The sequence below is a fragment of the Phyllostomus discolor genome, chromosome 8, assembly GCF_004126475.2.
Source record: "Phyllostomus discolor isolate MPI-MPIP mPhyDis1 chromosome 8, mPhyDis1.pri.v3, whole genome shotgun sequence".
Classification (NCBI taxonomy): Eukaryota; Metazoa; Chordata; class Mammalia; order Chiroptera; family Phyllostomidae; genus Phyllostomus; species Phyllostomus discolor.
Window position 1 is genome coordinate 99727244 of NC_040910.2, and position 9750 is coordinate 99736993.

Consider the following 9750-nt stretch of genomic DNA (forward strand, 5'->3'; position numbering starts at 1 on the left):
CTAGTAGGTGATACCTGGCATTATATTAGCTACTTAGTAAATGTCAGATCCTAACTACTTGCAGCGTTTACATTATCTTTGCTGTGCAGGTGAGAAAATAGATTGGCAAAGCAATTTTCTAAATAATAACAAAGTTAGAGATATTGGAAATCATATGTCTAACATCAATGCCCATGTTATTTCCACAATGTACTTTCATATATAAAAACTAAATAATTCACAATTTTGTATACTCAGAACTTCAAATCAAATCATGTAACAAAACCAGGCTTTAATTTATTTTCTAAGGATTGAGAAGGAATCCCCAAACTAGGATATGTGACTTGACTATGTATTCCTACAGTACATGGTGCCTGTGACTTCATTAGCCTCTGTCATTCTTTTTTTGCAATTAATTTATCTGTAAACTCATGCGTCGCCAGAGCTAGGTTAAGGTCAGGAGTGTCTTTAGGTCTAGGATGGTGTCTGGCTCATGAATGCACTCTAATTATCAAGTAATGAGTGGCTGGCATTGAGTATGTCTACAATAGGCACTGACAGAAGGTGTGAATGCTCAGCTGAGTCAACCCTGAGAGCTGATTCAGCAGGTCCCTCTGCTTTTACCCACACCAACACCGCAGTAAAACTCAGTACTTTCCACCACTCCCAAAGCTGCACCTAGGTCCTGAGTTCACAGACAATGCCACTGGGAGCGGAGAAGAGTTGCAGAAAAAGCAAACACAATTCAAATCTGCATTGCTCATTCTTGTTCCTTGCAAATTACCACTAATAATGCTTCCAAAATTGTTCCTCTCTCTCTGGGGTCCCACCATCTCACTGACTCTGGCAACCCATTCTCTACAGTCCTAGAAAATATATCCTTCGCTATAAAACATGCACAAGCACAGGGAGAGAAGAATATTTAAAAATAAATACACACACTTGAATTTATGAATATAAAGTAAAACTGAAGGCATGATATTTACTGGCATAGGTCTTTTTTTACTCACTGTTTCCTAACTAAAACAAGGAGAAAAGTATACTTCCTTTCTCATTTCTAGTCAAGCTATTTTTTAAACATTTTTCCTAAACTTTGAGCACATCTCTTTGGCAACATAAAATTTTTAGAAATATTTTACTTATTTATTTTTAAAGAGGGGGGAGGGAGGGAGAAAGAGAGGGAGAGAAACATCAATGGGAGAGAAGCATTGGGTCGGTTGACTGGGACCCGGCTTGCAGCCCAGGCATGTGCCCGGCCCAGGAATAGAACCAGTGGCCTTTTGCATTGTGGGACAACACCCAACCAGCTGAGCCAAACCATTAAGGGCTACGTATGATTTAAATATATGCATATATATATGGAATGCTTCACAAATTTGCATGTCGTCCTTGTGCAGGGACCATGCTAATCTTCTATGTGTCGTTCCAATTTTAGCATTTGTGCCACTGAAGCAAGCACACAGAGTATGAATTTTAACCTTATAGAGGTGTTAACCATATAATTGAAAATATTCTCCTTTAAAAAAAGTTTTTCTTTAAGCCACATGGGAAAACTGTGCTCTTGAAACTCTCTCAGTTTGAATAAAAGTGCATTTATTGTTATCTGTGACAATAAAAATTTTGAGTTCCTGTTGCCCTTGCTCTATATTCTACAGGAATAAACAGCATACATTTCATATCAAATACTTGAGACATACACGATCTTGGACAATTTAACCCACGGCATTTATATAGCTATAAAGGGACTGCAGTGTATTTTAATATCCCACAGTAGTACTTAAGGAGAATAAAAAATGTAAACAGTAAGAAGATATGCTTATTTTAAGTGTTCTCTGGTCCTGTATCACCGAATAACAGTGGGTAAAATGTGCTCTGGTTTTGAAGTTAGAGGACATGTAGTATGAAAAATATTAATCATTAAAATCTGCCCATCATTTCTCTTAAAATCTTTATACTTCAATCACCATGATAGTGTCCTTAGATAGACTTTTTAAAAAAACTCTGAGATAAACTCAATAGCATACCAGACTGTTTTGTATTAACTTGTATTATTGGAAAAAAGGGCCCTGTGGCTTTCACTATCATACACCCAAGTCATTTTAGGCTCAATGGTTTTATTATCATTGCTACCATTTTTTCCAATGGTTTGTCTTCAACTACCACAGCACAAATGAAATCGAAAAAGTGAAACATTTCTCTGTTGCATTGCTTTCTACTGTTTAAGCAATCTTCTTCCTTAAAGCCATGAGGAATGTGACAAGAAAACTACTTTGGGGCATGTATTTACAGATTCGTCTTTTTTATCTAATGACCACAAATGCATCTTCATACAATATGCTCTAGGCCTGCAGTTTTACCATAGTAACTAGACTTGATTTTCTATAACACTATATGTTTTATAGCTAAGGATCAATTTAATTCAATAAACGTTTTACTGATTTTTTTGCCACATATTTTCTTAAGTTCAAGGGACTAAGAGGCAAAAGGCACAAATAAAATGGTGCAGCTTATTTGGAAGAGTTTTACAGTTTCTTAAAAGATTTTCAACCTTTTTTTTTTAACAGCATAACCCTCTTATGTATCAATTTTACTCTTAGTTATACACATAAGAGAAATAAAAATATCAGTCCACTCAAAATAATGTGTACATATATATTCACAGAACATTATTTCTAATAGTCAAAAATTGAAAACAATCCAGATATCCACCAACTGATGAGTGGGTAAATGAAATGTAATATATCCATACAATGGGATATTGTCTACAATAATAAGAAATGAAGTGTCAAGACATGGTACAACATGGATGAATCTTGAAAATATTATGCTAAGTTAAAGAAAGCAATACAAAGACGAAATATTGCTATTCCTTTTATATAAAATATTCAGAATAGATATAATTTCTGTATAGAATCTATACAGAAAGAAATTAGATTAGTGACTGCCTAGGGCTGGAGGGTGGGACTAAATTGGGGAGTGACTGCTAATGATAATGGGGTTTCTTTTTGGAGTAGATGAAGTGTTGTAAAATTAGATGGTGGTGATTTTGAAATAACTCAATAAAAAAAACAGCAAAAAGCACTAAATCGTTCATTTTAAATCAATGAATTCATGACATTTGAATACATCTCAATAAAGCTGATTTTAAAAAATCAAGAGTCCCTAAATTTATAGAGAAATCTTCACATAACATAATATGATGTTTAAAATTTAAATCAAAATACATGGAGGGATATGTAATTGATTAAACAAGATTAGCCTGGATTGATGATTGCCGAAGCTGATTGAGAGTTTCTGGGAGCTCATCGTTTTATTTTTTTCTAGTTTTGTCTGTGATCAAAATTTTTAATGAAACCAATTTTAAAAATAATTTCCCTAACCATTATTTGAAGATCGTGTCCCATGTGCTTAGAAAAATTGATTGCCCTGTAAGAATGATCTTTATATACTCTGAAATACCCATTGATTGTGTCAAATTAACAACTGGCAGAGATGAAACATTAGATGTTTTAAATAAAACTCCTAGAGAAATAAGCGGAGAAAAAGCAGCCCCTTGCTAGCAGAGCAGCTGTGGTCTCTGTGGAAATCAGCCACTTTCCTATTGAGAAGGGCGCAATGATGATGAGGCTTTGGGTGGTGGACACACAATGTAATATACAGATGATGTATCATAGAAATGTGCACTTGAAACCCATATGGTTTATTAACCAATATCACCCCAATTCATTTAATTTTTTAGAAAAGGAGTAATGAGACTTCAAATTCCAATTCTTCATCTATATTCTTTCATATGTAGGGAATGGATAAATCATTGTAACACGTTATAAGGTTTTTAAAAAAAATCTTTCTTCCTCCCTAAAGAACTCCTGAAATTCCCTCCAGAAGAAAAGTCACTCCTTGGTAAGAAACATGAGCCCCATCTTTTTTATCATAATTCAAATAAAAGCAGGAAACTTTTTTTTGTCACTTACAATTTGCCTGCATGGTCTGCCTTCAGGCAGCCAAGTCCAGACCAGGGCACAAGGGAGTCAGGCGAGGAAAGGTAAACGCCGGGATCCATGCCGCCACCCCCCGCATCATGTTTCAGGATGGAGGATGCTCTTTCTCCTCAGAACTCCTTCCTACTGAGCCTCAGAATCCTTCTTAGTAAAGTGACCCAGAGAGAACACCGCCAATCAGAATCCATACGTGAATTCGAACGTATTCGCTTTCCAGGTTTTGTGTCAATGCTGATATTCAGGATGAAGTTGAGAAAAAGTAGGATTTAGCTTCTGCATGAGGGTAGATGTTAATCCTAGTGCAAAAAGCTTCAGCACCAGGTTCAGCACTAGCATTAGGGTGTTAGATCAGATTAGTGGTAGAACTGTGGTTAGGTTTAGATGGTATCATTACAATTTTGTATGAGGATTATGTCTTAGAACTTTTTGCCTAATATCAGAAAGGACGAAGTTAGAATTGAGTGTATTTTACTGTGATTATCAGGTGAATATCTCTTTTTAAATTAAGCACTCTATACATTCAGTCAATTGTAGAAGAAACGGCTAGTAGTTTTTTTCTAGCCAATCCTCTTTTTTCACTCCATTTTCAAGAGACTCTATTACATACAAATTTAGTTTATATGTATGTACTTCAATTGCAGTTTACTTTTAATATTATTTTGTATTGGTTTCACGTGGACAGCATAGTGGTGAGGCAATCATGGTTTTACAGTGCTCCCAGTATTCCCAGCACCAACCTGGCACCACACACAGTCATCACAGTGCTACCGACTGTATTCCCCATGCTGCACTTTACACTCTCATAATTATTTTGTAACTACCCATTTGTACTTCTTATTCCTAACACCTGCCGCCCAGGGCTCCGCCCCCCTCCCTTCTGCCAACCACCACTTCACTCTCTGTGTCTATAAGACTCTTTCAATTTTGTCTGTTTGTTTTGTTCTTTAGATTCCACATATACATGAGATAACATGCTATTTGTCTTTCTCTGACTGATTTATTTCACTTAGAATAATGTCTTCTAAGTCCATCCATGGATATCTTGAAAATATTGTAAAACCTTTCAAAGCTCACATATTTCTTCTCATATTGCTTATCTTGAGCAGGTATTGTGTAAGGATATTAATGAAAGTGTTTAAGAAACTCTTAGATTCTACTAACTGAGCTTTTAAATTAGTGGTTTTATTCAATAGATTATTTTATATGACTCATAGGTTTTATGAGTTAATTTTGATATTTGCTTAATAACACTTCTTAGGCTACATAACAATCATTGCAAAATGTTTCATCTCTTTTTATCACCATTCAAAAAAACATAAAAATCCACATTAAGGTGATCAAAAGCCAGTGATAAAATGACAGACACAGAGACTGGATCTAGGTATAAAGTGAAATAATAATAGGCCAAACAATAGCCATGTTTTTCATTAGAATACATGAGTGCATTTCAACCACGATGCGAAATTCATATTCCGTGAATGTGACAGCAACACATCACATATGCGTTGCTGCTCAGTCCCGCCAGGCTTATCCAATTTATCATCCTTGTTTCAAAACAGAAAGCAGGAAATGCTTTATAAGCTTTAGGAGCCATGCCAAACAGGATGAAATTTTAAATCCCTTTAGGAAGTTGTTCTTGTTACACTGTAAAGCCAAAACCTGCCCCTGATTGACACAAGGCCATGGAGTAAGTGTGGCTTACTTGTTGTTTGCTGACTACCTCTCTACCTATTTTCCTCTGTTTTCCCAAAGGATTTCAATCAAGGCAAATAGATGTAACTAATTAAGAATAATACAAAATAGAAATACTTTTAAAATGACAGTATAGGGTAAATTACATATGTCAAGACCAGAGGAACAAATACTAATAAAGAATGCATGCTGTGCCATTTTTCTACATTTACCTCAGAAGAGCTGCAAATTCAACTCAGACTTCCCTCATTGCAAACATAAAAAGAAAACAAGATGTTATGAGATTTGAATAGTTACTAAATTAACTAAATTAATCAATCAATGAACAATCATTTAAACTCTTTCTCATCTTGAAGCTCTCTGTGCTCACACATGCTTCCATATGTTAAAAGATAGAAAAATGAAATGACATTAGCATTGGCTTTCTATGGATGCCTTAAAAACAATCCAGTCTCAAGAGCAAAGTTACAGTGTGTTCATGTAGATTTCTTCAAGTAAGGTAAGGAGCTATGGCATTATAAATCTATTTGTAGTCTTGCAAGCCTTCAAGAGAATCTAAAATTGCATCGTTTCATCAGGGGCCAAGTTTCATGTCAAATAGTGTGTGAAATCTAATAATACTCAGCAGAGGATAGAAGCATCGCATGGGAAAAATGAAGGCTATGTGAGAACTTATTAACAATTTTCTTATTGTTGTTCAAGTACAGTTGTCTCCATTCCCGCCCCCACCACTCCTCAGCCATCTCCACCTCCCACCCCTGATCCCAACCCCCCTTGATTTTGTCCATGTGTCCTTTATAGATGTTCCTAAAATCCCTCTGCCCTTTTCCCCCCAATATCCCCTCCCATCTTCCCTCTGGTTACTGTCAGTGTCTTCTTCATTTCCATGTCTCTGGATATATTTTGCTTGCTTGCTTGTTTTGTTGATTAGAGTCCACTTATAGGTGAGTACATGAGAACTTTACCAGGGATATTACAGTCTTGACTAAAAATTTTGAAGTTCATTTGTTTAGACTTTGTAACCAGGTACAGAGACAAAGAAAAGGAGTCATGATATGGATACCTTTGTGGCAAGAGCAATTTTCTTGTATTTCACTTGCACACTTTCATACTTATTTTTTTCTAGGCATTTAACAGTCCCAATAGAGACAGCGGGTTGGAAAGAATTCGTACTTGGAGTCATAGAATCTGAGCTCTGGTTTCAACTTTGCCTGCAGCTGGTCTTTCTCTTCATGCTTTTCAGATCATTTTCCCCATCTTTAAAGGAGAAAACTTTGCTCTCTAAGCTCACAACGCGGATCTATCTTCCTCTAATTATATGGCTTTAAGCCAATTACTTAACTTTTCCCATCCTTTAACTTTATGTCTGGAAACTGGTCCCAACCCTAAATCTTACAGAACTTTTGTGTGGATTAAATGAGCTCACATAACTAGAAAGTTTACCAGAGTACCAAGACATAGTATATGCTCAATAAATGTTATGATTTTTCTCTCTCCTTTTGCATTCTTCCCCGTTAAAGTATCCTCAAGCTCTGAAATGCATTTATATTAAGAAACAATAGATGTTCCCTGGCTGGTTCAATTGATTGAGTGCCAGCGTGAGAACCAAAAGGTCACTGGTTTGATTCTCAGTCAGGATACGTGCTTGTGCTGAACATCACAGAGACTCTACCACTTATGTCTAGGCCTGGAAGGCCTCATCATACATATTGTGAGTGTGTCTCCTTTTTCAATGTGCCTTCATACACACATGCACAGCCATTTTTCTAAGTGATGGCAAGAGTGGCTGGGTTAGAGAAAAATCTGGCTGTATGAATACATTGTTCCTGCAACTTCCCTTCCTTCGAGACAAACTGTCACTGGTCTTCTCCTCATTGTTTGCTTGGTGGGTCTGGATCTCAGGCATATGTCCCTGGGATCAGAGCTCCTTCCCACCACCCACACTAGCAGCAGTACAGGGTGGGGTGGGAGTGGGGGGGTACGCTGAAAACTTAATGCTATTCTCCATAATCTGTTAACCACTAGGAACCCTCCCAGACTCATCTGGTCTTTGAGCCCAAGATCTCTCAGGCCTGATATATTCCACCTTAGCATGAACAGGAGTAGAGAATCTCCTTGTCTTGCCTCTATGGCTCCCAAAAGATAATTACAAAACTTTAGTCTTACTTCAGTGTCTATTCAAAGAGCTGCGCTATTAATGGTATCAGTTGGTTCAACACACAGGAAGACACCTCGCTATATTCAAGAGGCTAACCCTCGCTGGATGGTCATCATTACCTGGATCAAAAGAGGCTTCATTGACTATCCAAAGAGACAATGAAAACAAAACTCTTTATCTTACATTCTCATCCCTCGGAACTCCCCCAGCTCCTCTGCCTCTGTTAGATTCTACTTCAATGTTCCCATTTCAGTGATCCCTTTGGAGAAGTGGAACTCTTCTGGCTCTAATGAGTGTGCCGAAATTGTTTTTCCAAGAACGATGAAGGCAGTCAGACTTTATATGGGTTGTGATAATTGCTCCCCACACTGCCTTAGCAAGGAACAGAGCTGTTGGGAACAGCAAATACTGCGATGTTATGTAAGGACTCACTAATCTTCCTTTGCTTCTCTGCTTGCTGGCTCCCAAGGCAGTGATGGGCTACAATATGCACCTATGAGAGAAACTCGATGCCATTTAAGGATATGCCCCAAGATGAGCTATAGAAAAGAAATAAAGCATAGCTTAGAAGTAGAGAGATGGAAAGAAAGGTAAAGCAAGAGATGTCATAGGATACAGGTCTGGGTCCACAGAATTAGCCTCAGGTGCCCAAAAATACTTTCCCCCTTGGTTAGAAGCCAAATTGTCAGCTGACTTCTGTTCCTAAATGATTTAGTTTTGTTGCTATAAAATTCTCTATACCACATTATCACTCCCAGCCCCTGTTTGGCATTTTTTATCTTCCTTTGAAGATAGATTGGATTGGGAATTCAGAAAGAGAAGCCTTCTTTTCTGAGATTTTGAAATAATGAAGTAGAGGCATCTACTCCAGCCAAATGTGCTCAAATGATGCATATGAAAGATTTCTATTTCATATGGTGTCATAGACTCATTAACCACAGTGAGAGGTGGCTTAAATGCTGGAGTGTTGCAAAGTCAAAGCATAGAATATTTTCCTTGGAAAGATAAGGAACTTAAATCCTGAGTTCTGTTGAAAGATCAAATCACCGTGGGGACTTAGGTTTAGAAGCTGGCCAAAGCAAGACCTTAGTCTCCACCATAGTATTGAAAACACTTGTAAAATTGTGGACTCATATAAAGCACGACTGTGGGAAATGCATTTACTGAGCATTTAGTATGTGTTAAGCACCTTTGAATAAATTACCCCAATTGATGTACACGACAATCATTTGAAATATTGCACTTATGATTCTCACCACTAAATGAGAAATGAAGAACGTGAGGCTTGAAGATTTTAGTAACTTGCCCGAGATCACACAAGCATGAGCAAAGGTAGGATTCAAACCCTGCGCTGACTCCAGAGCCCATGCAACTTACATCACACTGTCTGCTGCTACCTGAACAGGCCTGGCTGGTGAGAGAGAGGCAGAGCTTGCTTCCATGCACAGCTTTTGGCTAGAGCAGAGAGCATCTGTACCACTCCTTTGGCACCTAGAACTCAGAGTTGATATTCTGACTTGTTCTCATAGGTGTCTGTCTCGTTCCCCATGGGTTGCCAGCTCAAGAAGGGTTTAGTTCAGTGTCCATTCCACCACTAAGTAACTATATGGTAGTAAAGTCTTTGTAGCTTAGTTTACTGATTTAAGATGGGTAAGAGTACCCACCTCATGTGGGTGTTAATGAGTTAATATTACAAAGAACTAGTACAGCACTTGGCAATAATTTAACTCTCTATAAATTTAGCCAACAATATCCACCTTTATCTTCAACCCCCAAGTAGCATGTAGTACTTGAAAGCTGCAAATAATAATAATATTTATAATACTATTTAAGACAAGACTTCCCCTGTTACCAGAGGTATAAAGCCCCACAAATTTATCTAGAGTTTAATTTTAAAATCTAAATAAATGGTGATAATCATAA

At 37.3% G+C, this 9750-nt stretch overlaps 1 non-coding gene across 1 annotated transcript; it reads right to left on the bottom strand.

Moving 5' to 3' along the window:
- Positions 1-1331: 1331 nt before the first annotated feature.
- Positions 1332-1438, bottom strand: LOC114504343. Its single transcript, XR_003685127.1, has one exon. It is a non-coding gene; the product is annotated as a U6 spliceosomal RNA (small nuclear RNA).
- Positions 1439-9750: the final 8312 nt, after the last annotated feature.